The 26,529-nt window shown below is 39.2% G+C and overlaps 1 long non-coding RNA gene across 2 annotated transcripts in view; it reads left to right on the forward strand.

The window, feature by feature from the left end:
- The window catches only part of LOC306803711, a 55,939-nt gene that overhangs the window by 14,454 nt on the left and 14,956 nt on the right, over positions 1-26,529 (forward strand). For both annotated transcript variants that reach the window (XR_013774669.1, XR_013774670.1), the window contains exon 2: positions 7,896-7,981. This is a non-coding gene — a long non-coding RNA (uncharacterized lncRNA). The remainder of the gene's footprint in view (positions 1-7,895; positions 7,982-26,529) is intronic.

Consider the following 26,529-nt stretch of genomic DNA (forward strand, 5'->3'; position numbering starts at 1 on the left):
GCAGGTTTAGATATTACGAAGAAATCCTTCATTCTGAGGGTGGTGAGACACTGGTACACGTTTCCCAGAGTTTTTATGCCCCCAATCCTGGAAGTATTCAAGACCAGGCAGGATGGGATTCTGAACAGCTTGGTCTAGTGGAAAGTAGACCCATGGCAAAGGGGTAGGATCTAGATGGTCTTAAAGGTCCTTTCTAACTTTACCCTTTCTGTGATTTTATGATAACTGGGATTGTACCACAAGATCCTTTTGGGTCCTATCCATATCAGTGTGTAGTTTTGTTTCTATAGGGACAGGTCTTTTAAAATCATAAATCAAGCCTTCCTCAATGTTGGGAGAAGACCTAGTGGATTTACATTTTAAAGAGAAGCAAAAAGATATAAACCTGTTCCCAAAAGAGGTTCACCTTCTGCAGTTACAGCTGTTAGCCTTTTTGTGTTATCGAGTTTCTTTAAGGAGAGATGATAGAAAATGTTATAGATGTTGTACATCAGACCATTCCAGAGTTATCTGGCTAAAAGAAACAGAGATATAATAAAAAGAACAGTGGATATTTGTATTTATTATGACTTTCTATTTTATTTCCTTTGATTACATATCTGTCTAATGATAGATAACCATTCAAAGCAATTTCAGCTTTGTTTTAATTTAGATTTTAGTATGGACACTTATCCGAATTATCCAAGGTACTTGGATATGCATTGCTGGACTGGAAAATTTGTGTAAACATAATCTAATAAGATTTCAGATGTTTTTTGTTTCCAGAAACAAGATACTCCATGTAGAAAGTTTATCTGGGAGCAAGGGTGACCAGAGATAGCTGGAAAAGTGGTGACAAAAGTGTAAAAGGGACTGCTATTCCTTGTGAGCTTTGTAAAGGTTGAAATTCTCATTGTTTATCTTGTTAGTCACAATGTGTAAAATGGAGGTACAGCAACCTTTTTAATATAATTTTTTTTTAAATCCTCATCAGTCATTCCATCAGCCAGCAGAATGACCAGGTTGTTTAACATGGATGGTACTTCTCTTTTAGCATCTTTAATCAAGAGGCAAACCAACGTCAGGCAATTACCTCCTTCCAAAGGGATATTGCCCAAGGAAGGGAGGTCAGGACAACTGTCACCACTCAGGTGGAAATTAAGCTTCAGACACCTAATGAAAAGATTCCCACACCTCAGCGAGAGACTGTGAGCTCCTTGTACATTCAGTGAGGACAAAAGGGCACTTATTCAGATACCTGCTTCATGGAGAGAGAGGCATAACTTTAAAAGTGAGGCTTACTCTCCACTGTGGACACATGAATTCCCATACTATGGACAACACTTCACCCAAGAGGACAATGGCAGAAGGTTTCCAGCTTTGAACTTTGTTGCCCAGCTGTGTGATGAGCTGTGTTTCATCCACTCAGGCTTGTAAGGTGCAGCTGGTCACGTTAGGAATTGAGGAGTGACTGCTTTAAGCTAAGTACAATAAGTGGGTTTTATTCTATTGCACTTTTTAACATTTGCAAAGCACTTGATGCAATGGGAAAAGTCCTTCAGAATTTAAATTAGAATGAGTAAATTTAGTATTCAGACTAATTTTAATGACTATGACTCTCCCATACTCTAATGGAGTCCCCTAATATTCCTGACATATAAAGTTAAGCAATGAAATATGAGGGAGTTCCAAATTTTCAGAAACTTTTTCTAAGTCTGTGTCACAAGTCTGGTGTCCTGCTAATGTGGTAATGGATTAAATTTACCTTAAGGGCTTCATAAAGTGTTTGCTTAACCTGTGTTTTTAACAGCCTTGATAATGTTGTACTCGTAATTAACACATCCCTTCCAACATGCTGGTTTTCTCTATTTACAATAAAAGATTAAATTTACTAAAGCTACCAAGGATTTGGAGATGAATGGAGTTCAGATTTAATGTTTACAGGGAAAATAAATGGCAATATTCATTTCCAGGATTTAATAATTGTCTGTATATTAGTTAATCAGTAATTAATTAATAAGTGATTTATCCTATTAAATACAGATTCCTGCTAGATAATAAGAAATATGCATGGAGGAAGAGTGCTAAAAAAATTTATAAATAGCTCTAGGGAGAAGACTGAAGGGAAAAGGGAACAGTTAAGACTCAGGACTGACTAACTAATTACTGAGAAAATAAACCATAAAAGAGCTGGTTCTGGGAAGTTATGCTAAGATATTGCTTGGGGTCTCAGTAGAAACTGTTGTGACACATGCCAAAGCAAAAGAGAACTATGCATTAGCTTTAGAGAGGGCCTGAAAAGGCATTGTATTATTTTTTCCATTTTGTAGCATTAATTGCAGTTTCAAGATGAAGTGAAAAGCTTCTGTTTTTCTACAGAAGCCTCTATTTACTGTTTTCAACAACCTCTTCCACTTAACATATAGTTCTAAGGTGAAAGGATGAGCACAGAGTACACCATTCTCAAGAAGTAGCAAAACTAAGAATATTTTTTGGTGCTTCATTGCTGTGAAAGTTTTGGGGGTTCAAGAATCAGTGTAGGAGCTGTTGATGCCAGAGATTAGGTCAGTGCAATGGGCTCCTCTCCATCACTGTGCACATCAATGTCTCACATGGCAGACAAGCAGTTTGTGGCTTCAGGGACTGTAAATGGGACATCAGCTTTTCCTTACTTTGTCAACACAGCAAGAAGATGCATTGGCTGAACTCACTCTTCTGAACTTGTGGCTTCATTTCCAAAGCAGTGCAGTCCTCTGTGGCTCCTTTGTGGTATCCAATAGATGAAACTGTACTAGGTTTTTGCCTGGCATCTAAGATGGAAGATGCTATCAAATTCCTCCTCTGAGCAATGTGCAAGTTTGGCAGAACATTATGTTGAGTTGATTTTATACTGGATCTTCCTATACTAAGATCTATGTTTCTTTTTGATTAAATATTTGTAATTTAAATGATGGAATATGAACAGATGTGTTTAACTTCTATGGTTAATGATCTCTTTGTTTCTTTTTTAATCCCTGCCTATTACACTAATGGACTCATATTAGTAGAGTGTTCAAGAGGCCATTAAGCACTTTTATAGAACATCGAATGCTAATGGAAATTTGGTATGAGAATTCAAGCATTTTGCTCTTTCACTAACAAATTTGTAGTTTTAATTTCTGAAAAAATAGCTTTCTGTTTTAGAAGAATTCGTAGGCTAAAGGATGCCTTTTAAAAATTGTTACACAGCTTATTCAGTCATATGTGTAAGTATTTATTTATGAAGTGTTCTTATTTGTATGCTTTCTGGAGCATGATACTAACCTTAAAGAAGAAATTTTAAACTCCTGTCCTCTTGTCTGAAGAAACCAAACAGTTCTTTCAGAGCTGGGCAATAACATTATTGTTATCATAAATAATCACTGTAGGCTGAAGCAATCCCAACTAGGAAAAGTAAAGTCTGGCAATAAATATAACAAACTTTACTCTGAGCTTCCAACAGGTAATCAAATTGTAAATTATTCTAATGAAACACAAGATGGTGAGTAATCACATCTCTTGACTAGCAGCTAAATGTCCACTTGGTTATCCATTTGCTGTCAGCCTGTCTACTACTTGGAAAGATTATCCTTTTCTCTTTACTACTGGCCTGTTGTCTAGGCTGATTTTATATGTGTGTTTACCAGCAGATGGTCTCATAATAATTACTAGAGTTGCCAGGCTATTTAGCATAACTCCTTCCCTAAGCCACTGACCAGAAACAACATTTTAAAAAATTTGTCTTGCATGTGTTACTCAGAAGGTGTACAGAGGGTATTAGAAAATTAAGGAAAATCTCTAACTGGAGAAAAACAAATGACTAATTAATGGCAGCAGACAGGCACTGCTGAAATGTAAGAAGGAGTGAAGAAGGACACCCTTTCTGGGAAAGTGAAGATTCATGAAATGTCTGGTCCCCACAGGAGGTAGGTTCTTTCTGGTCCTGTATCATATATCCTACATTTACCCAGATTTCATGAATCCAAAGGTCCATTAGTAATGAGTGCAGTGTTGGATTCAGCCCAGTAATATAAAAACATATGGAATGGTTTCTATAGGAAAGCAGTGAGTCCACTGCAGCTTGGAAGTCTGTAAAATCTTTGATGTTAGGGAAAAGGTGAATAGGTAATTTTAATTCATCACAGCAGAAGAACTCAGTGAACCACAGTGATATGAGGACAAAACCAAACGTGTTTTCATAGAACATATTGCTCATTTACAGGGATTGTTGTCAAAGAGCAATTGTCAGTCCAAAATTTAAGTAGATTCACTAAGAGAACAGACAAATTAACAGAGAATGTTTTTGAAAGTGGGTGTGGAACACAACTAGGTAGAGAAAATAACTGTCTGCAGTACTCTCTAGGGCTCTGATTGACAAAAACTACAAAGGTTTCTAATGCAAACTTTGTGCTCTATGGACCTGCTAAAGATTTCTTTTCTCTAAGCTAGACGTTGTCATTCCTGATTTCCTCATAGAGATGATAGGTTGAAGCAAAATGCAGTCCTTGATTTTGGGAGCTGAGGAGCAGACCTAGAACGCAGCACAGAATGATGAATCAAAGTGGTTCTTAAAATGAACCAGTAAAAAAAGAAAAAGATGGCAAGAACAGATTAAAAATGAGGATATTTTGAAATAATTATTTCACACTGAAGCTCCTGACAGACAAAGTGGAATGACCTTGAGGAGGTCCAAAAGGACACGGATCGGTATTTCTGAGCCCCACAAGAAAAGCAGAGAGAAGCAAGGAAGAAGAAGGATGTGCTTGATGGCACCTGATAACAGAAGAGAGAAGAAGACCTCTAATTAGACCTCTGTGAAGAGATTTGATGCCCTACAAAGGTTTAGGCATGGCCTGGCTGGGCTCAATTGGGCTTTCTGCATCAGGGACAAGAGCCTAAAGGAATTTCTTGAAGGAGGGCTGAGGCCACAAACATTCTACAAGAGCTAGCCATGATTCATCCCATCAAACACCTGCTCCAGATCCAGAGACTGGAGGGAAGGCAACAGACACCTCCCTACCCTCAGGGGGAAAAGTCTTCTGACTCCAAAACAAGCAGTGGGTGACACTGTGGGCATAGAGGAGAACTCAACTCAGTAAGGCTGAGAACTTTCTCTCTGGTTGGATGGCCCTTATCATGCACTCACAGTGTGTGCTGAGAAGAGGGACTGAATCCCACTTCCTCAAACTGTGCTTGTCTTGTCAGGCAGATAAGGAAGCAACCCAGCTGAAAAAGAAACTGGGACCATGACAGGACAGGAGGCCACCAAGTGTGGCTAAACCTTGCTCTTGTGCTGCCAAGGGCAGCAAACAGGTTGGAAGGTGCCCCATGGACCCCTTTTGAGAATTCACTCTAGGAAGAGGGAATTCTAGCTGAACCTGCCCTCCTGCTCACACCTGTCAAAGCCTATCCCAGCAAGACTGACTGGATTTAGGGGACAGCAGGTGCCCAGACACTATGGACCCATAGGAAGGGGCGTTAAGGCTCTGTGCAGGGGCTTGTGATGTTTGTTTCAGAGCCCACTGAAGGTGATATATATTTGGATGCAGGTTTTGCAGCCCTATGGCTGTTCAAGGGACCTATGGCCATTCACCTGAGTATTTGCAGATCACCATCTTCACCATCATCATCTCTTAAATCTTTTGCTCTTAACCTGCTTCCTCACTTTTTGGCACTATCAGAGATACAGTTTATTGGACTAGGGGCTGGATCTGTGGAGTCCTTCAGGCATGAAGTGAACTGACTCCCTCTTTTGCCTTCAGCAGTGAAATAATCAGATTGCTTTCTAGTCTAGAGATCCAAGCAAGTACAGTCTGCAGCCTGAATACACCACTGAGAGGATGACAGATCTCTTTCCTCCACTGACCCTTGCTCTAGACCACCAGATTCACTTTCTTCTTACACTGAAAATATCTGCTAGTGCTTAAAAATATGTTTTTCCTAAAAAAAGAAGCATTTCTTTCTGTGGATGTTGCATGATTTATTTTAAGCTTGTAAAAATGTGTCATATTCCAGTGAGTTCAGGAAAGGACACTTCCATATTTGAATATGTTTGGAAAGCTGTGTATTCAGTTTGCATGGCATGATTTTGGTTGCAGGGAACCAAAGAAGCTGCCAGGAGCTTTTCTTGTGTCAGATAGAGCCAATACAGGTGGCTCCAGCACAGACAAAGCCCCTGGCCAAGGCCAAGTCAACCAGTGATACTGGTAGCACCAGTGGAATCACAGATTTAAGAACAGGAGGGGAGTGTGGGGAGGATGTGGATGGAGAGGAGAGTGAGAATGTGTGACAGAAACAGCCCTGCAGACACCAAGGCCAGTGAAAAAGAAGGAGGATGTGTTTCAGGTGCCAAGGCAAAGATTCCTCTGCAGCCCATGGGGAAGACCATGGTGAGGCAGGATGTCCCGTTACATCCCATGGAGATCCATGGTGGACCAGATCCACCTGCAGTCTCTGAAGGACCCCACACCAGCACAAGTGAGTGCCCAAAGGAGGCTGTGACTCCGTGGGAAATGTGTGTTGGCTCCACAGTCATGTGAATCACTTGCCTTGGAGTCATGTGCAGCCTTGCTGAAGGGGCACTCAATCCTACCATGTCAATGATGAACATTTTAAATAATATTTATCCTAGTAGGTACTTTTGACAGATATCATTTGTTAGTGGTTTCCACTTGGATGTTGAACCATTGACTGTAAATCTCTGGATATGTGTATCCAGCCAATTTTTTTATCCATCTAACAGTCCATCTATCTACCTTATACCTCCAATTTATTGTCAAGAATGTGAGGAATGACTGTGTCAAAGGCCTTGCAGAAGTCCAGGTAGATAACATCCACAGCTCTTCTCTGTCCTCTGATGCAAGCACTCTGTCATAGGAGACCATAAGTTTGTTTGGGAACAATTCACCCATGGCAAAGCCCTGCTGGCTATCTAATCACCTCCCTGTCTTCAATGTCTTTCCATCCATCTTCCAAGAGGATCTCTTCCATGATTTTACTGGGCATGGCAGTGAGGCTGACAGTTACTAACTCCCAGAAGCCACTTTTTTACTCTTTCTAAAAAATGGTGTAGCACTTCCCATATTCCAACCACTGGAGACTTCTTTTCTGGTCTCTGGGAGCTACTATGTTAAAAACAGGAAATCCAAGGACAAATAAAGTATTAGTAAAGGACATAATTTCAGTCAATAGCTGAAATGAGTGCACTTTAAATCAGCTTATAGAATTCTTCAACTATAAGAATTCTTTAGATCTGGGCTAAAACTTCTAGATGCTGTAGCACTTTTACCTAAAAGATTTAAAATAAAATGTTATACTGTCTTGGATTGCAATATGGATTGTGGCCAGAAATGTGTATTCTATCACCATTGCTGAAGCTGGGTGGGGCAGTGATTTCCTTATCTCCATGGCACATACTATCTGCTAATGGGCCATCTTTAAGATAAGGTGAGGCAATCATCTTAATTTTTTCCACAATCCATCCTCCCTCCAGCAAGATATCATCTGCTGCTGGGCCATTGAGTCCCATTGTATGACTGATAAAATTACATCATCCCACTGGGAGATGCTCCAGCCAGGGGGAGGAGCCAAGCCTTTCCTACCTAGGATAAAAACTGAGATTTTGGACAGCAAGTTATCCATCTTTCCACTGGATTCCAGAGGAAAAAAAGACCTTTCCACATCACCCCTGGACCTTCAGAGGAAAATGGCACCCTCCTACAGGTGCACTGGTTAGCTGAACCACATCTGCCATTGCAGGAGGATGCATCCACCATTTAATGGGACTGCTACCAACACCCTGAGTGACAGGGTGTCAGGTTGTATTCTGACTCTGTTAGTGTTTTGGGATTGCTCTTTGTAATACTGTATTTCTATTTTAATTTTCCTATCTTTGAGAGACTGAAAACTTTGCTAGTAAGACAGCTAAAAGGATGATGAAAACTAATCGTGTACTACTGAGAATGGACAATCTGAGCTATTCCAGGTAAAGGCTCATTTCCCCAGCAGGGTTTTATATATACAATATATACAGGGGCTGTATTTACTGCTCTAGTGCATTGCCTGCTGTGTTCTGTGACTCTTGCAATAACAGATCCTGCTGGACTCTACTATAAACACTTCTGATCAATCAACACTGGCATCCTCCTGTAGCTTTGGTATTAAAAAGTGGAGGGAATTTTTAAAGAAAAGGCCATTAGTGTAATTAAAATAATACCAATAATTTCTAATGATCAAAGTTTAAGGCAAGCCACTAAAAAACCTATTTTCTTTCAAAAGTTTGGGATAATGGGATGATACTAATTGATAGCTTTAGGCCTCCCAGGTTTGTTTGCAGAAATGGCCTTCTTTAGTGTATTACCAGTAGGTTGGCAATGCATGGAAGGCAGGAAAGCTCATGTATTAAATGGATTATTTCTGTGTTGCATCAGTGAGTTCATAAACATGCATGAAAAAATGTCCTAACCATTATGATCATCAGTGGTGCATAGTAAGGAAACTATTGTAAAAAGCAACTTGTTTAAATTTTAACATTTATTTCACTGGAATACCACACTCTGAAGTTCAGAAACTGTGGCATGACAGACTATGTGAGACACAAAATGCTTATGAAAGTTTATATTTGAAAGACATGAATTAATCTGAGATTACTAATTTATTTTTATTTTTTTTAACTGCAAGAATTTGTGCTGGAACTCCTGTAGCACTCATGCTCTTGAAGAACAAAAGTGCTTTTATGGGACCAGTGTGATCAATCTTGAAAAACAGCAGTGCTGCTGAAGTGTGCCTGTGTAATAATATATATTATTATATATTATACCTGTGACATAATATATGTATTATGTCTGCAAAATGAGAACTGCTGAAGAATGTGACAGTCAGCTTGTGCTTTTGAATGTTCTGCAAGAGCTGTATTAATACATTGAATTACCCTATATTATCTGCTTGGTCACAATTTCTTCTCTAAATTGTAGGTTCCTTTTGCTTTACATATTGTCTAAGTACAGATGAGGATGTAGATATATTTCTCTTGTTCTTGTGGATGCTCTTACATGCCTACCATCTTTTAAAAGTGTGGCAATAAGGAGTTGAAGCAGCTAAGGAATGTTTGAATTGTCTGAATATCTGAACTGATTGCTAAATGATTCAAAGCTAAAATTTCTCATGTTGATAGACTTGACATTTTTATATGTAATTTTCTTTAGACACAGACTCATAATAGGAAGGTGATGGCATAATCAGGGAGTGAATTCTAATTAAAGGAGCAAACACTGCAAATTTTTTTTCTCATCAAGGGAAAAACACTACATTTAAACAAGGACCAGGAACTATATGAATGCAACATGGTAATCCCTTGTTGCAGAGGAAAAGGTAGTAGAAGGATTTTGCATTACCAAGAAAGGAAATATCAAACAATAGAGCAACAAAGGCAAACAAATAACCCAGCCAGAAGTCAGCTAGGATACATAGAAGTCACTGCCAGTTAGCAACAAATGAGAGATTGGACAAAGAGCACCTGGCCATGGGAACATCCCAAAAGTGATGGATTAAAAATCCAGTGTGAAAAAATGGAAAGCAAGACTATTAAAAACAATAAAAAATGTTCATTGGTTTAAAGGTATTGAAACTCTGGAGGGTTAGAGTTGTCACATTACCCTACAGTGAACCTGCAAGAGTATAGAACTTCTCCCCAACATTGCCTTATGGTAGCAAAAATTTCAAAATGAGGTTCTAATTTCAAAAAGCACTTTTCCACCTCTGGTTATATTTTAAAACTACCTTACTTTATATATGACTGGCTTGTATAGCCTCCTCTTACCCTTTTCCTATGAGAAGAGACTGCAAAACTAATTTGGTTTGAATAAAAAAGCATGTGCATCTTTAAGAGATGGGTGGAAAATTGAGCAAAGTGAAGACAAATGCAAGTTTAGTCCTGTAAGGGTAGTAACCCCAGCTACACCAAAGACAGTGTCTATATTAAGCCTTAATTCAGAGTCAAACTTCAAGCAAAATTATATTTTCTATCCTTGAAACTGAAACTAGTGTGACAATATCATGTACAATTGTGATCTTTCAGTGAGCAAGAAACCCTAGTTGACTTTAGGGTTTGGGAAGTGCATGGAGGCTTCGAGCACTTTGGTCACCAAATCTTTACATGTGACAGCATCCTAAACCCTCACAAGTAGGAGCAAGAGAATAACAATTTACATTTTCTTGTTTTTCTCACACTTTCTTTGTGACTTCTCCACTGGCCAAGGAAATAACTAGGAGTGTTTCTGCTAACTTCAAGTAGTGTGGGAGTGTTTTGTGTGTATATCAATTAGCTGTAGTGGTATATTGTGCAAAACTGCATGATCTCCATTCAATTTGCCACATCCCACTGGGCTTATATAACTAGAGCTTTCCAATAATGAAATATAATGAATAATAGTAATACTTACAATTAAAAACCTCACACCTGGTGATTTCTGAGGCTTAAAAGTAAAAGCCTAACACATCCATCCCAGAAAACAGCATGATAAAATAACACAGACTCTTTATAGACAAAACAGCATTTCTTCATTAAATATCTTTTCCTTGATGCCTTTTCAGCTCCTCTTTGTAAATTAATATGCCCAGGAGAAAACCTAGAATTTAAAAAGTACAATTTACACAGGAGAAAAATCCAGATTTTGCCTGCAACTTTGCTTGCCTCATCCTCTTTTCAGTCTCCCTCAAAAGTAATTAATCCAGCTCAATTTTTAGAGCTGGAAATACAAGATTTCACTCAGCTTTAGTGTTCTTTTTATCCTCATTTTCACACAAATCACTTTGTATTTAGACTGGGTTGCTTTGGTGAAGTGTTTATGCCAACTCAACTGCTAAAGTTGCACTGGTAGCTAATACATGTCAGAAGCTTCTCTCACACTATATGTATTGTAGAGGTGTTAATTAGATATTGATTGTCCTGACACATTCCTGCATTTTAGCCTTCACCATTTAAAGGTTGTTACTTATTCATTTGCGTAGACAATCTTCTCCTCCATCATCTACACCAAAATGAGCAGAATGATGGGATCTCTCTCCTACAAAAATAGTCTGAGAGAGCTGGATTGTTCATCCTGGAAGAGATGGTTCCTGGATTACCTTATTTCAGCTTCTCAGTACTTGGGAGAGCAAATTTTTACACAGGCAGATAGTGACAGGACAGGAGAGAACAGACTGGATGATAGGAAGGAATTCTTTATTTGGAGAGTAGTGAAGTATTGGAAGTATTGCTCAGAAGTTGTGGATGCCCCATCCCTGGAAGTGTTCAACACCAGGTTGGATGGGGCTTTTAGCAACCTGGTCTAGTGGGAGGTGTCCCTGCCTATGGCAGGGGGTTGAAACTAGATAAGTTCCCTTCCAACCCAAATCATTCTATGTTTTTCTTCATCTATTTTCATAAAAAATACTGCTACAAAAGAGTGACTGTGATAAAGGGGATGATAAAGTGAACATTTACCATAGTTAGCAGCTCACCTAGAGCAGACTTTAAACAATTTGGGTTGTCTTTCTGAGCCTATACAAGTGCCTCCTGTTTCTATAAAGCCCTGCATCTGTGCATGCAACTTGATGAATATGCTTTTGCTCTTCTTTAAATACTTATATTACACATGTAGACACACTTCCCTACAGCTCAGCAGACTTGATAGTTGTGTTTGAAAATTTTTCCATCTATATTTCATTGTCTTCAGAGGAAAATATGATGATTTAAGTGACAGTGATTAGCTAGAACATGTTAATCACCTAGTAAACATACTCAGCAATTTACTCAAAGCAACAATTTCAGCCATTTTTAATTGGCCAGTCAATATATGCTGTCTGAAAAGATACACACCCATGCAGTGAAGTTAGTCTTACTGAAAACAGGCTTTTTTTTAAGCTGTGTTTTACAGACCTTTCAGAAGTAATCCAAGTGCTTCCAAGACTAGACGGTTTACAAATTGAAAATCCTTCATAAAATCAATTTCTTCAGACTCAGTGGACAAATGCAACTCTATTTTCTTTAATAATAGAATGGCAAAGTAATAAAATACTGTGAAATAATTGACTAGTTAATTCCTTTTTTCTTCTTCTTTAGAATGGGTGTTTTCTAGGAGGACCTGTTCCTGTCTTTTGATTAGGTTGCTTGAAATCACTGATTGGAATAGCTAATTGAACACGACTAAGTGATGAGTCAGACCCAATAGGAGTCAATGATAAGACACAGTTGCCAGAAGAGAAAATCAGATTCTGGGAAGTATTAATAGCAGTGTCATATGCGAGACATTGGAGGTAATTATTCTGCTCTATTTGGTTGTGGTGAGGATGCAGGTGATGGTAGTCTGGTGCAGGCACCTTATGTAAGGGATGATAACAAATTGAAGGGTCTGGAGGAAACTGACAAGTGCAATAAGAGGTTTAAACAGTATTATCTGTTAGGAAAAGTGAATGTAAGATTGGTATCTTAGTTATGTAAGGCACTTTTGTTGTCACTTGTTCACTGATGAGAGGAGAAGTAAACAGCTCATATCGCAGCCATGGCTGTGCCTTCTCTCCTCAAGTGTGTGTTTATTTCTGACCCAGGGAGGCATCCCTGTCTTCCAGCTGTGGGGTGCAGGCTCATGGGTGCTGCCAGGGCCCCACTGCAGTGCTCAACCCTGGAAGCAGATTCTGCCTCAGCTCCTATCCCACTGCATGTTGCACTGATTATTTCCACAACTCCATAACACGGCTTTCAGGTCCATTTCCACATCATATACTCCTGACCTTCAGTGTGGGCTCCTGCCTTGGCCTGGCAGTGATGAAGCCTCTTCAGCATCTGTGTGGGAAAAACCCAGAACTCACATCCATGTCAGTGACTAGAATTTCCTAGAATTTCTAGAAGACACACTGCTCTGTTGTCCCCTTCAAGGCATCCTTCTGCAAAAAAGGTACAGTTGTGTTTGGAAGAATCTGGACTGGGCTCATTCTCAATAGCCCAATTAAAAAACTGACAAGATAAACTCCTGCGTTTATGAGACTCCCACAGATTACAGGAGAACAGCCATATCCCAAAACTGACCTTCTGCCTCCCTGCACAAGGAGAAGAGCAGTTAAGTCATGCAAAGGTCTGGATCAGATGCTGACCTAGTATGTGCATGGCATATTTGCATCTTTGCTGTGGTTTGTTGGAATAAGTGGATAGCAAAAAAATTGGGCACTCTGCTGAAAATGGAAAACACCTTTGAGAAGAGACCTGTACCCTCCCTCCACCAGGATCTACCCATTTAGATTAAGAAGTGGCTAAGCACAATTCATTTGCAATGCATTTTTGCTAAGTGTAGACCTCTCTCAAGGCCTCCATCCTCCTTGGGGTACTTGTCAAGGGTGATGAAAGCCAACCCACGGTGACTGGGTACAACCCATGGAAATATTGCTCAGTGTGTATTGGGTTTGCATGGCAAGGTCATGGTATGGGCAGAGAGGAGGTTTTTGCAGGGGTCACTCCTGTGAGAAGCTGCTAGAACTTCCTCCTGTGTCCAACAGAGCCAGTGAAAAGAGGCTCTAAGATGAACCCACCACTGGCCAAGGCTGAGCCCATCAGCGTGGTGGTGGCAGCTCTGGGATATGATTTGGGAGAAGTGGGAGAAAAAGCTGCACAACTCCAGCCGGAGAGAGGAGTGAGAATATCTGAGAGGAACAGCTCTTCAGACACCAAAACCACAGAAGGAGGGGCAGGAGGTGCCAGAGCTGAGATCCCCTGCAGCCCCTGGTAAGGCAGCTGTGCCTCTGCAGCACACAGATGTTTGGGGAGAGTAGATACCTGCAGCCCCTGGAGGATCCTGTGCCAGAACAGGATTGTGACTCCATGGCAGGTCCATGCTGGAGCAGGTTTTCTGTAAGAACTTGTGGCTTCATGGGAGATCCATGTAGGCAGACATCTACCCCCATGGTACTGCCTTAGGTGTGGAAGCTGGAAACACCAACTCTGTTCTTCCTAGGGCCACAAAACAGAGTGCATCTGTGCCTCACAGGGTGCAATAGCTGACTGCATCAGAAAATGTCTGTCAGCTCCTTTGGATGTCTGAAGCAGCACTGAGCTTTGTCCCAGTTGCTTCATGGTAAAAGTCTCCTTTTCAGAGCTGTACCTGAGACATGATCTCTATAAATAATGCAGTGTTGATTTTAACCTTTTCTAAAGTCTAGTAATGATGGAAGCTTATTTTTTCCCCATATTTTAGTTTTTTGAGAAGCTTCTGTGTGCTTCTTTCCTAGTGTCAGTGTTTGAGATTTTTTTCCTTACCTCAAGAATATTACCTTGAATTTCTTCACATATGTATCTGTTCTTTCTGCATGTTCAAGGAGTTTAACAGCCTAGTGATTGGATCTCCCTTCTGCCTTTTCTGATACCTTCCCATTTTTCCAAGGTTTCTCAGTTCAGTTTTCAGAGCAGTATTGGATATGTAATGCACAGACACTCCCTTTCCAGCAGCTCTGAATTACTCTCTCTTTTTTTGTTTTAATTTTTTTTCCCAGCTCTGTATCCCAGACACTGAAATTGTTGTTGCTGTGGCTTTGAGGCAGGACAATGAACTGCCTTGTGGGCTGCAGGCACCTTAGGGCTAGGTCATGCAATAGAGGATTTAGGAGGCAGATGCTGTATGTACAAGTATCAGATGTTTCATTCCTACATTTTTGGGGGGGAAAATTTAAACTAGAGATTCCCTGCATGAGCTACCTGACTGGCATACATAGTGACATAGACACAATAAAATGTTTCAGATTTCAGTTTTATTCTGACTCAGACCAAAAAAGGAAGGGAAAACAGTAAACAGGGACAGTTTACAAAAACCATAATTTTTAAGAAAGGCTTGCATTCTATACTTGAATTGAAAGCTTATTAATAGCAATGGAGTTTCAGTTATGAAGCTAAATTACAGAGATTAAAATTTCAATAACAATATGTGCTAAAACTTACATACTGTCCTCCCACCACTAGTCTTTTATCTCAGGTTGGGTATTCTAGACATTTTTTCATGTTGTTGAAGATGCTGGTTGACTGAGACAGGATACTATTCCACAGCAAGTTGGTTTGGAAAAAAGTGATGAATATGGGAACCTCTACTCCATGTGAACCAGTGTTGTAATAAAAGAAACACACCAAAGAAATAAATATATTTGAAGAGAGAAAAGAAGGCCTAAGTAGTCATTCAAGGACCAGAATCTTACAGAATACAAAATGGTATCAGTTGCCTCCCTTTGTTGAGGTAACTATGATTTATACTTGATGGGGGTCCTAGGCACTGCTTTTCAAAACATGGAAAGAAGGAGATCAGAGACTCTTCAGTCAAAATCTGATGATGAATGTTCACTTTTCTCCTATAAAACATGTACAGGGAGAAAAAAATCTAGACAACTTTTTGCATCATGATAATGTTAATTGTAAATTAAGTATCTCTTAAATATTCCATCCTCCTTTCAAAAGCATAAATATTGTTTATTAATTTATTTTTTAAAATAATTTCTTATCAATTTTTCACTTTTGGTGACATCGCAAATCAGTAAGCTTTGAAGTAATAAAGTTGTGCAGGAACAGATTTAATAGAACAGTAGAAATAAAGATGTTTCACGGTATGGAATTACAATTCCACTAACTTAGCCATATCTAATAAAAGACTTTTTCCTTGACCCACCAAACCATCTTAGCCAAATTGACTCCAAATGAACTCACAGCTTAATGAAATATATGACGGGAGTTTTTTGCTCTTTATAGAAGTTTTTAAGTCAAGGATTTATTATTTTGTTCTCTTAACCACTTCAGTTTTCCCTTAGTCCATTCTCACAGCCTGAGCAAGAGACTAATATCTGCAGGAAATAAGAAGAAGGTACAGATATAACTTTCTATAACCAAGTACAAAAAACTAACAAACTATACATTGTCTTCCAGAGAAAAATATGTGCTTTGTTGTTTTTTTTTTTTTAAATCTCTATGCCTAACTTTTCCTGTCATATATGTTACCTCTAGGAGTGTGACATTTAATGGTATTTTGATAAAATTTCAAAGATGAGTTTCAGAAAGCAGGTGTAAAAGAGCAGGCACTTTCCAGAGCACATCCTATTTTCCCTGTGAGTCTTAGTAACTGTTCTCGGGTCATTCTGGTAATTTACATCATGGTTGGTTTGGGATCTGATTTGTGTTTATGTATGAGTATAAACTGAACAGATTTGTTTCCTGAAATCTCTGAGAGTGATAGAGGAACCATAGTTTCATATTTTCTGTCAGGCCTAAAAACCCTTGAAGGTTGATAAGAAAAGAATGAAGTTTTCCCTGGTATTGCTTGTGCTGTTCAGGTCAGATACTGTAGATTAGTTGAATTGAAAGCATTCTATGTGAAATCCATGGAGAGGCAGTAGTTTTACAACCACTTGAATAAAAATTGTCTCTAGGGACATTACATTTTCTAAATCCTTGCCATTACCAAGGGGATCTCTTGAATCTTAACTGGGAGCTCAAAGAAATTATGTGGAATGAAAATGGTGTCAAAGGGAAATAAAAAGCGTGGTTAGTCTAGTGCCTTTCCCAGTGGATATCACACAACAAAGGACTGAGACTAATCAGATTAAAAAGACATCAGTTTCAACTTCCAGTATGGTGCTAGAATATAGGTATTTGTATCTTTAATAAAGAGGTTTGTTTTTTCTTTCCAAATGTTTGCAAAATGTCCTTAATCTCTATTAACTAAAGAATATTTACAGGGAAATAAACACTTTCCAGCAATTGACTTAATTTCATTTACTGTTTCCACATTCTGTGTTCCTTGATCTTTGAGCAACTGCTGACTAACTAAAGCTCAGTGGATAACACGTGGTTTAGGACCTTTCAAAGGTATCCTGGCCTCCAAAGAGCCTCTCCAGTCTGGGATGTCAGATTAGGCATTCCTAATTTTGGCACTTGGGCTGGCCAAGAGATAGAAAAGGAGTATTGCCCAGGCAAAAGTGTGACCTCTATACATCAAACTTCCAGAAAACATTTCTAAGTTTAGGTGAATTCTCCTTTAGCTCTGTAGCTTTAAAAAGTGTTATTTATCACTAGTACATTTATTATACTTCTCTATCTTTGACCTTATGATTTCCTAAAATTGCTATGTGTCCTAAGCATAATATATTTTGCCTCTTTTCTTTATTCTTGAAGTTTAGAACTTATATGTTTCTCTTGCTGTTTGGTTCAGATTTTTGACTGTTTGGTGGGATTTTTTGCTTGTTAATTTGAGAGAACTGAGTTATGCTCTAAGCAACACACACATGCTTGATACACTGTGGGATCATTCATGTTTCCTATAATTATTTTTACCAAGAGTCCAAGGCATCTAATGAGTAGTGATACATGATATAACTATCTCCATTGACCACTCTTGAAAAAAAACCAGAATTAACCCACTTTTAAAAGAAAAACAAATCTGTCAGAAAGGTGGAAGACTGAAAATATTGTACAGTTCTCTTTAAATAATGAAGTCTGTTAAATGGCTTTTGACAGGTCCAGAACATCAACATGTCCCTGTCATCCTCATCTTTGTCTCTAGATTTTGACATGAAATTTGATTTCACTTTTTTTTTTTTTTCATAGCTGAAAGTCCATCTGTTTCCATCTTCAGCTACTAATGATCAATAGTCTGTCTGAGCAAGCCTTACCTTTAATTGCACCATCACATTTTGCCAGGTTATAATTTCCATTTTCAGGTCACCCACTTTTATTTTGAAGATACTTGCTATGTAATTAGCTATTTCCCTCCTATAACTAACAGAACATGATAATGGAAATTGCCACTGGTTGATTTTCATCACATCTAAACTTCCAAGCTCCTTATTGTTTTCACAGTTAGCTAATACACTTTGCTGACAAAATGGGTCCCATAATTTACTTGTGGGCAAAAGAATTCAGCAGTATCTGCTATTGAGTTATGGTTCACATCTTGTTGCATAGAAAGGCCTAATTCAAGCTGGTCAGCAGGTCTGCTCTTTTTGCTTTAGTCACTCCTCACTTTTCTGGCTATTGCAGGAGTTCTCACACTGCAGCCCCCAGTCTCTGCCTGCCCCACCAGTGCTTCCAGCAGCTTTTGTCCCTTCAGCTCCAAGTGTGTGGAGCATGGGACAATGATCTGGCTACCAGGAAACTCTCAAGCAGCTTTATTCCTTTCCACACCTTTGCTTAGAACTTGAAATGCATGAAACCTTCTGCTCCTCTTTCTCTAATCTTAGCACTCCAAAGTTGCACAGAGATAGTTGACATATATTTCCACAGAGTGTTTTAACTACAAACTTTCTCTTCCTTTATGATATATAGTTTCCTTTTGGCAGAGATACTATGAAATGTGGAAGCATACCAAAAGCTAAACAATGCTGTTCAGACCTGAAGATAGGCTAAATATCTATGATTCAGACATGTCCATATATTTTCCTTTCTCTGCCAGAAGGGACCTGAGCACTCGCAGGGGACTGTTAGAGGCTCCTCTCTTCTCTGGAGCTCTTGGAGAAGAAGGGAAGCATAGGGATTTTCCACCTTCTCAGTCAATCTTACATAAAGGTATATGAGATGAAACACGCAAATTAGGGTTTGAAAAGTGGTTTATAATCAGTGTCCCTCTGCAGAGCAAATCCAGCTTGAGCAGGTACACACAAGCCACCACAAGCTGCTCTGTGAGCCAGGCATTTTCTTTCTGCTTTAGAGAGGGCATCAAACTGCAGTGCACAGCACACACAGAACACTTGCTGCTATGCTTTTCTTTCCTGATGAATCTAACAGACAATTGCTAAAAAAAACACCTCCCACAGCTTGCTTGCCTTTTGAAAATTATCCCATTTTTGTTGTTTGGCTAAACAGTTCTGGCTGAGGTAGCACTGGCTTGTAAGACTTGGAATCAGCCAGAAAATCTAAATGTTAATTGGTTACAGCTGAAATTTGAATTCACGGTGAGACAGAAAGTTGACCTTTAAAGTTTTGTTACCCTTGAATAGCCCTCAGCCTTGGGAAAATGTACCACTGTCAAAGTGTTACTGTATTCCTAGAAGCTGTGCTAGAATTAGAAAGAAGTTGTTCAAAATGAGGCTAAAGTATGCCATAATCATGGAGTAGTCTTATCACAGGCTGAATTAATGCAGGATCAGATACAATCACGGTGTAGTTTCAGGAATATTAGGTGATAATTGTGGAGTCTCAAATAATTGCTTCAAGTGGTCAGATAACCTCTGATACTCAAATACTGTGCTTGTCCCATTAAAACTTCCTCTGGAAGAATCAAAATACCCACTTTTTCAAAATTTAAGGAAGGTACAGTGCATAGTCCATTAGTTGACTCTTTCTGTTAGTAGTGTCTCTGTTATATAAAATATATTCTTAAAACCAATTCCCCAAAAGTTCAAAGCCCTATATTTATGTCTCTCACATTGCTGTAACTGCAAGGCTTTATCTAGCAAATATATACATTTCCACATGACACAATAAAGATATTGATTTTAGGTTTATTCTAAACTGTCAAGTAAATAGGCTTGATCACAGCAAAGCACAGATCCTATTGACTTTGTTGGGCAGAGACAAATAAAGCTCCTAAGCTTTACTTGGCCCAAAATAACCCTTTGTAGCTCTGATCTGTGGTTAGAAGGAGAAAACTCACACTGAATTTCACTTTACATTTGCATTGAGATTCATAGCGTAGTTTCTTTTTGTTCGTTTGTTTTTCTCTAGTTTATTTTGATATCGTTTTAGCTTTTGTTTTTGTTTCTGGGTTGTTACAGAATTTTTTTGTTTGTTTGGCTTTGTTTTTTTCCCCAGTGGTATCAGGCAGCTATAAAGAGAGAAAGCTATCTATGAGGACACCAGCAAGCAAGGACAACCCTTTGGTCTGTGATGTTTTGTGTCTTTCCTTTCTATGGTAGCACCTCAGTTTCCCTGCAGCCCTATTCAACAATCATGACTGCAGATTCAGGAACTATTTAAAATGAGTCAGAGAGGCAGAGCTTGGCCAAAGGGCATGAGGGATGTTTCAGGCAGTGTCAGCAGATCCAAAGCTGATCCAAGACCAAAAAGATGCGACAGCTGCTGTGGCCCTGCCCCCCTGCAGCACCTTCTGGTTATTCACCCACCTGCTACATACATTTTGTTTTGGGATGATGGCCCCTGTCCTGTGCACCCCTCAGCACATTGGCTTCAAATCCTGCCTGCTGCCTCAGGCTAAAAGCAGAGGAACAGAAGAAAGCTGAAGGAAGAAACCTGGAGCAAATTGCACAGCAGTGTACCCATATACTCAGTGAGCTGGCTGCACACTGCAAGACAGGTATTTGAAAGCTTGACAAAAGCAGCCCTGCCTCACCTCAGGGTAAATTTGTCACCTTTGAGAAGGAGATCACTAACTTTGAGATGTAGAAGCATGAACTTGCAATTTTTTAATGGACCCATACATTCCTTGCTAGACATTAACCCATATATATATATATATAATAAAAACAGTGGGATTTGCGATCAATCATAGTTCTTTTACTTGGATTGAAAGGATGTGATTGCTTTATGTAAATTCTACTTCTTCCTTTTCCCATGCCTCCATCCTTACAGAAAAGGTCACATGATATCTCTTTAATTAACTCCATAGGATTGGGATGAGGTTGAAAGAATTCAAGAAGTGATGTTAGGAGGCCTCTCCACCAGAAAATTCAGATGCAGATATGGAACGGAATAAGCATTAAAATGAAAGTTTGCTTGAAGAGATATCTGGGATTACAGACACAGTGGACAAACTCTGCTGATATGACTTTTGTGTGTGTGTTGGGCAGGAGAAGGGCAAGGACATGGCTTGGAAGGCATTAGTGTGTCAGCATTCAGGAAAGCTGATGGAGGTGAGTGTCAGGCTAGTGCCAACATTAATGGTTAAATCCTGTCTTTAATCCCTTGGAAATGAGGGCTTGTACCTGGCAAGGAGCCTGGACTCTCACCTGGGTGTGTTAGAAGGAAGTTTCTCATTCTATTTTGATCCTTTGGGAAGAAGCGAAGAATTAAAAATGCTTGTTTATTCCTTACATTACTTACAGAAAGTTATCATGATTGTTCAGGAAGCATGGCAAGCTGCAGCAGTGGCTCTCTGCACAGCAAACCTGAGGATTCCCACTTCCAGATGGAGTGGAAGCTGGGTGCAGGGGCAGGCTGCAGAGGGCCCTGGCCCTCTGACTCCTGGAGCCTGGGATTTGCTCTCTGCTGCTTTGCCTTTCCCTGAGTAATAGGCACTGTCTCCTGCTGCCACAGTGCCAGGTCTGCTCTCCCAGGGGGATGGATGGGATGGTTTAACATCTCTTATTCTTTGACTCCTTCTGTGAACCTACACACTGAATACTTCAGACTAAAAGCCCACCATGAGTAAATAAAGAGTGGAAAAGTATAGAGAGTCCATAACTGCCTGAAACCAGGAAAAATCCATTTGAGAGAACAGTATTTTTTTGTTGTTGTTGTACCATGTAATAACATTGTAAGTACTATATTTTTGTTTTAGTAACAAGCTGTAAAAAACATCAACACATACAGAAAGAAATACTGCCAGCTTTTTAGATGGCCAACACTTTACTCTGCTTTAGACCATTAAACCTCTCCATTAGCAGGCCCACTTTGCATCTGTACTCATTCCTCAAGAGAGAGCACCTCCAAAGTACAGCTTGGAAAGCATCTCTGGACAACAAAGTCCCCTGAATAATAATGAATGTTTCTGTGTCCTTCTGGCTGAAGAACCAGTCCTGGGTCTTGGCTGATGTCCTGCACATCCTCACATCAGCCTGACATTCCTAAATTCTGTATATCATGCTGTATGATTTACTATGAGATTTTTATTCACATATTCCAGTCTTTCTTCTTAATTTCATTTTTTCAGAGATCCCTATGGTTTATGAGCATTCCTGTTTAGTATTACAGGTGGTTGAGACATAAACTGATAAAGCAAAAATTTTAATTTGTTCATGACTTTTAATGAGGACGTTCATCATCTTTAATGTTCTTTTTTGCCAAACAACAATAGCATACATTTTTATTTAAGATTTCATGTTTCTAGAAGAGTGGAGTCAGTAGAGAGAGTGAAGAAGCAACTTGGGGTTTTTTTCTGGGATGTTTCCTATAACTCCAGACATTATGTGGATTTTTAGAGATGATCAGCAGCTGTTTGAGAGGATGTTGTGTTGCTAGGAGACACTAATAAGGATGTACAATGAAAAATATATGGTCTTTTTAAATTGAACTTGGGCCAGGAAATGGATGAATAACAAGTAGATTAACGAACCAGGGTATTAAAAATATAAAAGACTGCAAGAATATTTAACTTTTGTGCTGGAAAACCAGTGTTAAGTGTAAATCTTAATGCAGTTCCAACCAAAATGCATCAAAATTAGAAAAACAGACACTGTGGATCATTAACATTGGTAGCCTGAATCAAAAAACATAAAAGAAACAAAAACAGAAAAATTTTTTTTACAACTGCATGGTTTTTTCACCTTGCTGGTGTTAAACCAAGATCAGTGGTAGATATCTCAGGTATCTTTATCCAGTTAATTGATTAAGCTTACTGAAAAAACTCTCTCCTTCTCTTTATAATCACTATAAAAACTATAATAAAGTTAAGTCAGAAAGGACATGAAAAGACATCTCACCCAAGGAGGAAAGTTAAACATCAACCATCCCTGGTAGATATTTGATCAGGCCATTCAAACCACCTCTACTAATGGAGGCTCCTCCTCAGGCACTCATCTGTTGCTTCCCTTTCCCTGTTATTAGGAAGCTTTTCCTAATGTTCAAACTAAAACTGTGTTATATTATTGTTTAAAATGGAAAAGACTTTTAAGATAATGGAGTCCAACCATTAACCCAGCACTGCCATGTCCACCACTAAGCCATGTCCACAAGTGCCACATCTACGTGACTTTTGGACACCTCTAGGGACAGTGACCTCCATCACTTCTTCAGGCAGCCTCTTCCTGTGCTTGGGAATTTTGGTGAATTCTCAACATCCAATCTAAACACCCCTGGTGACAGCTTGAGGCCTTTTCCTCTTGTCTAATTGCTTTTGACATAATTGCAAACCCAATCTCACTACAACCTCCTTTCATGTGGCTGTAAAGAATAATGTGTTCCCTCAGCCTCCCTTTTTTTGGGATGAACAACACCAGTTCCTTCATTTGCTCTTCATAATGCTTGCTCTCTAGATACCTCACCAGCTTTGCTGCCCAAAGTTCATGAAAGTGCCTGCATCCATCATGTTTTCAAAGCTCTGAATCCTTTTGGTATTTGTGCTGGAAACTGTTAAATACTAAGATATTTTGTGTAAAAACCCGATAACTTCTCCTAGACTTTGGAAACAAGTGAATGAGAAAGAACACAGATTTACTAATTCACAGCCACGGAGACTTACTCATGAAAACAGTGCATATTTTGTCGACACAACCTTACCCTTTCAGGTCAGCAGTGAGTATTCAGTCTCTTCTGTGGTTGCCCATCAAAAAGAAAATAAGAGATGCCTGAAAATGTCAAACAGAAAATGAGAGATAACTGAAAATGTCAAATGGCTTCTCACAAGCCAGAAAGTCCAGATAAAACCAGGCCTTTTTCTAGAAATAACTAGGCTGTTTTTCTACTTTCACAGTTTTGCTGAGGATCTATAGCTGCAAAAGTTTTTAAAATTAATTTATGCCATGGTTGTGTTGTCATGTCTGGAAAATAGTGATGCTACAGTTTTAACAGTCAATTAAATAAGCTGCAGAATCATAATACCATAATATAGCTTCATACATTCTCTGCTTAATGATACCAGCAGATCTCAGCACCTCTACTGATGTGATAATGTGCCTGAAAGGGTCTCTGATAGAGTGGTATGATAGTAGTACAGGCCCACCATCCTCATTTCCTTTTAAATTTTGTCATTAAAGGTGAAGTCAATTTAAGAAACAGAAAAATTATGGTCAAATAACATCAAATGACTGAGAAAGCCATGAAATTAAATTCAGAGTTCAAGCTGAAGCACAACAGGAACCAACCAGTTTTGGCTGTCTGATGGCAGGGTGCTTGTGCAGAGGGAAGGCTGAACTGTGTGCATGGCTGGATGTGTGTGACTGCCCTGCAAATCCACAGGTGTCCAATGATTCACAGCACAGAGCTGGAACTTCTATCTACTGCCCAATTCCATGCACAGTGAATTACATTCAAGTGGCAGCTTTACCTCAGGAGTTATTTTTCTATTTATGTTAGAAGCAAAATCAGGCTCTATAGTAACAAAGCATAAGTCACCCACTAGTATTTTACCTTCATTTTATTTCTGTATTGATGAACTCTTGAGTATCCAGACTGGCCAGAGCATTAGGAAGTGACCCATGCTTGAAACAGCTTTATTTTGTAACGAAAGATGTACTTGAAAAAGTTTAAAAATTATTCAAGATAGGCAGATTCCTACTAGAAGCCAGAAGCTTCTCCTAAGTCTGTCAGAGGCACTGCCAGGAGAGATCCACCACTGGCCAGTGCTGAGCCCATCAGTGATGGTGGCAGAGCCTTCAGGATAACAAAGTTCAGGAACTGTTGTGAATCCTGATTTAGGCTGACCATGCCAATTTGTCATGAAAGACTGGTTTAGCTCACTTTAAAAAATCACCATCAAATGTATCAGTAAAAGCGAGTTTAGTGCAAATCTGTAAAAGCACCATTGTGTTCAATGTTAGGGTTCAATACTTACTACATGGATGAAATATATGAAAAAATCAGATTAGAATCAATTAAGAATTATTTTCAGGGGTAAGAGTGCAAGAGGGCTTAGCAGCACTCAATCTTTGTCTAATGTACAAAGTGGTTCAATAGGATTTGCTACAATTATAACCGGACTTAATTATAGATTTGAGATAGTAACACTCATTCTACACTTGCTAGAGGCTATTTAAATCCTCTCAGTTGCTGACACAGATACACACAGACACACACACACAGACACACACACACACACACATAAAGTATTTACCAGGGTACTTGTTAAAAATTCCCCTTGAGTGTCAGTGAAATACTCATGTTAATTGCCTTGGGCTCTCTTAATAGGTGAGAGCTGAGTCTCAAGGTTTGGGGGCATCAGCCCAGGTCCTGCTGTGTCTTTGGGGCTCCTCTGAATTTTGCAAACCCGAAAGGGTTTGGGAGCTCAGAGAGGCATCCCTATGGGGAGATGCTGCTGCAGTTCACTGAGTGCTGGAGAGCTCCAAGGGTCTCACTCAGGACTGCTCTTTACAGGACTGTGAGACGATTTCCATTTGTCTTCTGTAAAATCTCCCTCCTCAGGTCAGTAATAACCAGAGTTTCCAGAACAATTGGAGATGGTTTCCAATACAACTGGATATTGCTTCCAAAACTCCAGCCACAATGAATGGCACCATTCCCCTCTGGCTGTGGCTCAGGTAGGGAGTGTTCCAAGGCTGTATCAGGCTATAATGGCTCTCTTTAATTGCAATCTGCCACTTTAATGGTGTGTTGCTAACAAACCACAAAATATTACACAACTTACAACATCGATAACTTTCCAAACAATTTTAAAGCCTTAAAAAAAAAAAAAAAAAAAAAAAGGTTGGGTTTTCTTGGCACTTTTTTTATCGGGGGGGTGGTCTATTCCTTTTATAATTTTGGAAATGCACTTCTAAACCTGAAGATGAATGGCAATTTTTCCACGAATTTTTACTGCACAAGGAACACTAGATGTTTCACAAGAGTACAAATGAATTAAAACCTCAAGTATACTAATAACTCCTGTGAATGACTTACTCCATACTTCCTTTTAGCTGTGGCTCTCAATGTGGACATATCAAAATATATGATGAACAAGGCTTAACATGGCTGCTTTGTGCTCTTTTCTCCATAATGTAGTTCCAAATACAGTGTTGGAACCCTGTAATGTTATTTTCCCATCTGCTCTCACATTATCACAAAATTGTGTTCCTATAAATTGTTTTTTTCTGCCTTGCTCCCACATCATGTTTAGTTGTATGATAGTAAGAAAAACTGAACAACAGTGTATCTTGACTTTGTGACTTGATTCACCATTATAACAATGCCAAAAGTTGCAGCTTCATTCTATTAGTTTGTTAAAGTGATTTGCCTTGCAATAAAGGAAAACATCTCAACATATTTATTTTTTGAGCTTGGTCTTTGAAAATCTAATGTAAAATGCAATTGAAATAATTATTTTCTGCAGTACTTACCTCACAGTGAGGAGCAAAGAGTGTGGGACACAACACTCTTGAGCTTTTTCTCCTGCCCAAATTTTTATACCAATTAAATAGAGGGTGTTTCTTGGCTGGTTTATCTCACCTGCAGCTTCACTGATTCATGGCTAGCTGGGGCCAGTGTGCATCCTCCAGCACCATCTGCAGTTAAAACACAGGTATTATTATATAGTAACATCAGAAATAATCCCCAGAGACCAAAGTTTCTTTCAGGGATATGATATAATCTGTAAAGTCGGTATTAAAACTCTAGTCACTCTTCAAAGCAACAAAAGTGTAATTACT

Source organism: Erithacus rubecula, assembly GCF_903797595.1.
Source record: "Erithacus rubecula genome assembly, chromosome: 1".
NCBI lineage: Eukaryota > Metazoa > Chordata > Aves > Passeriformes > Muscicapidae > Erithacus > Erithacus rubecula.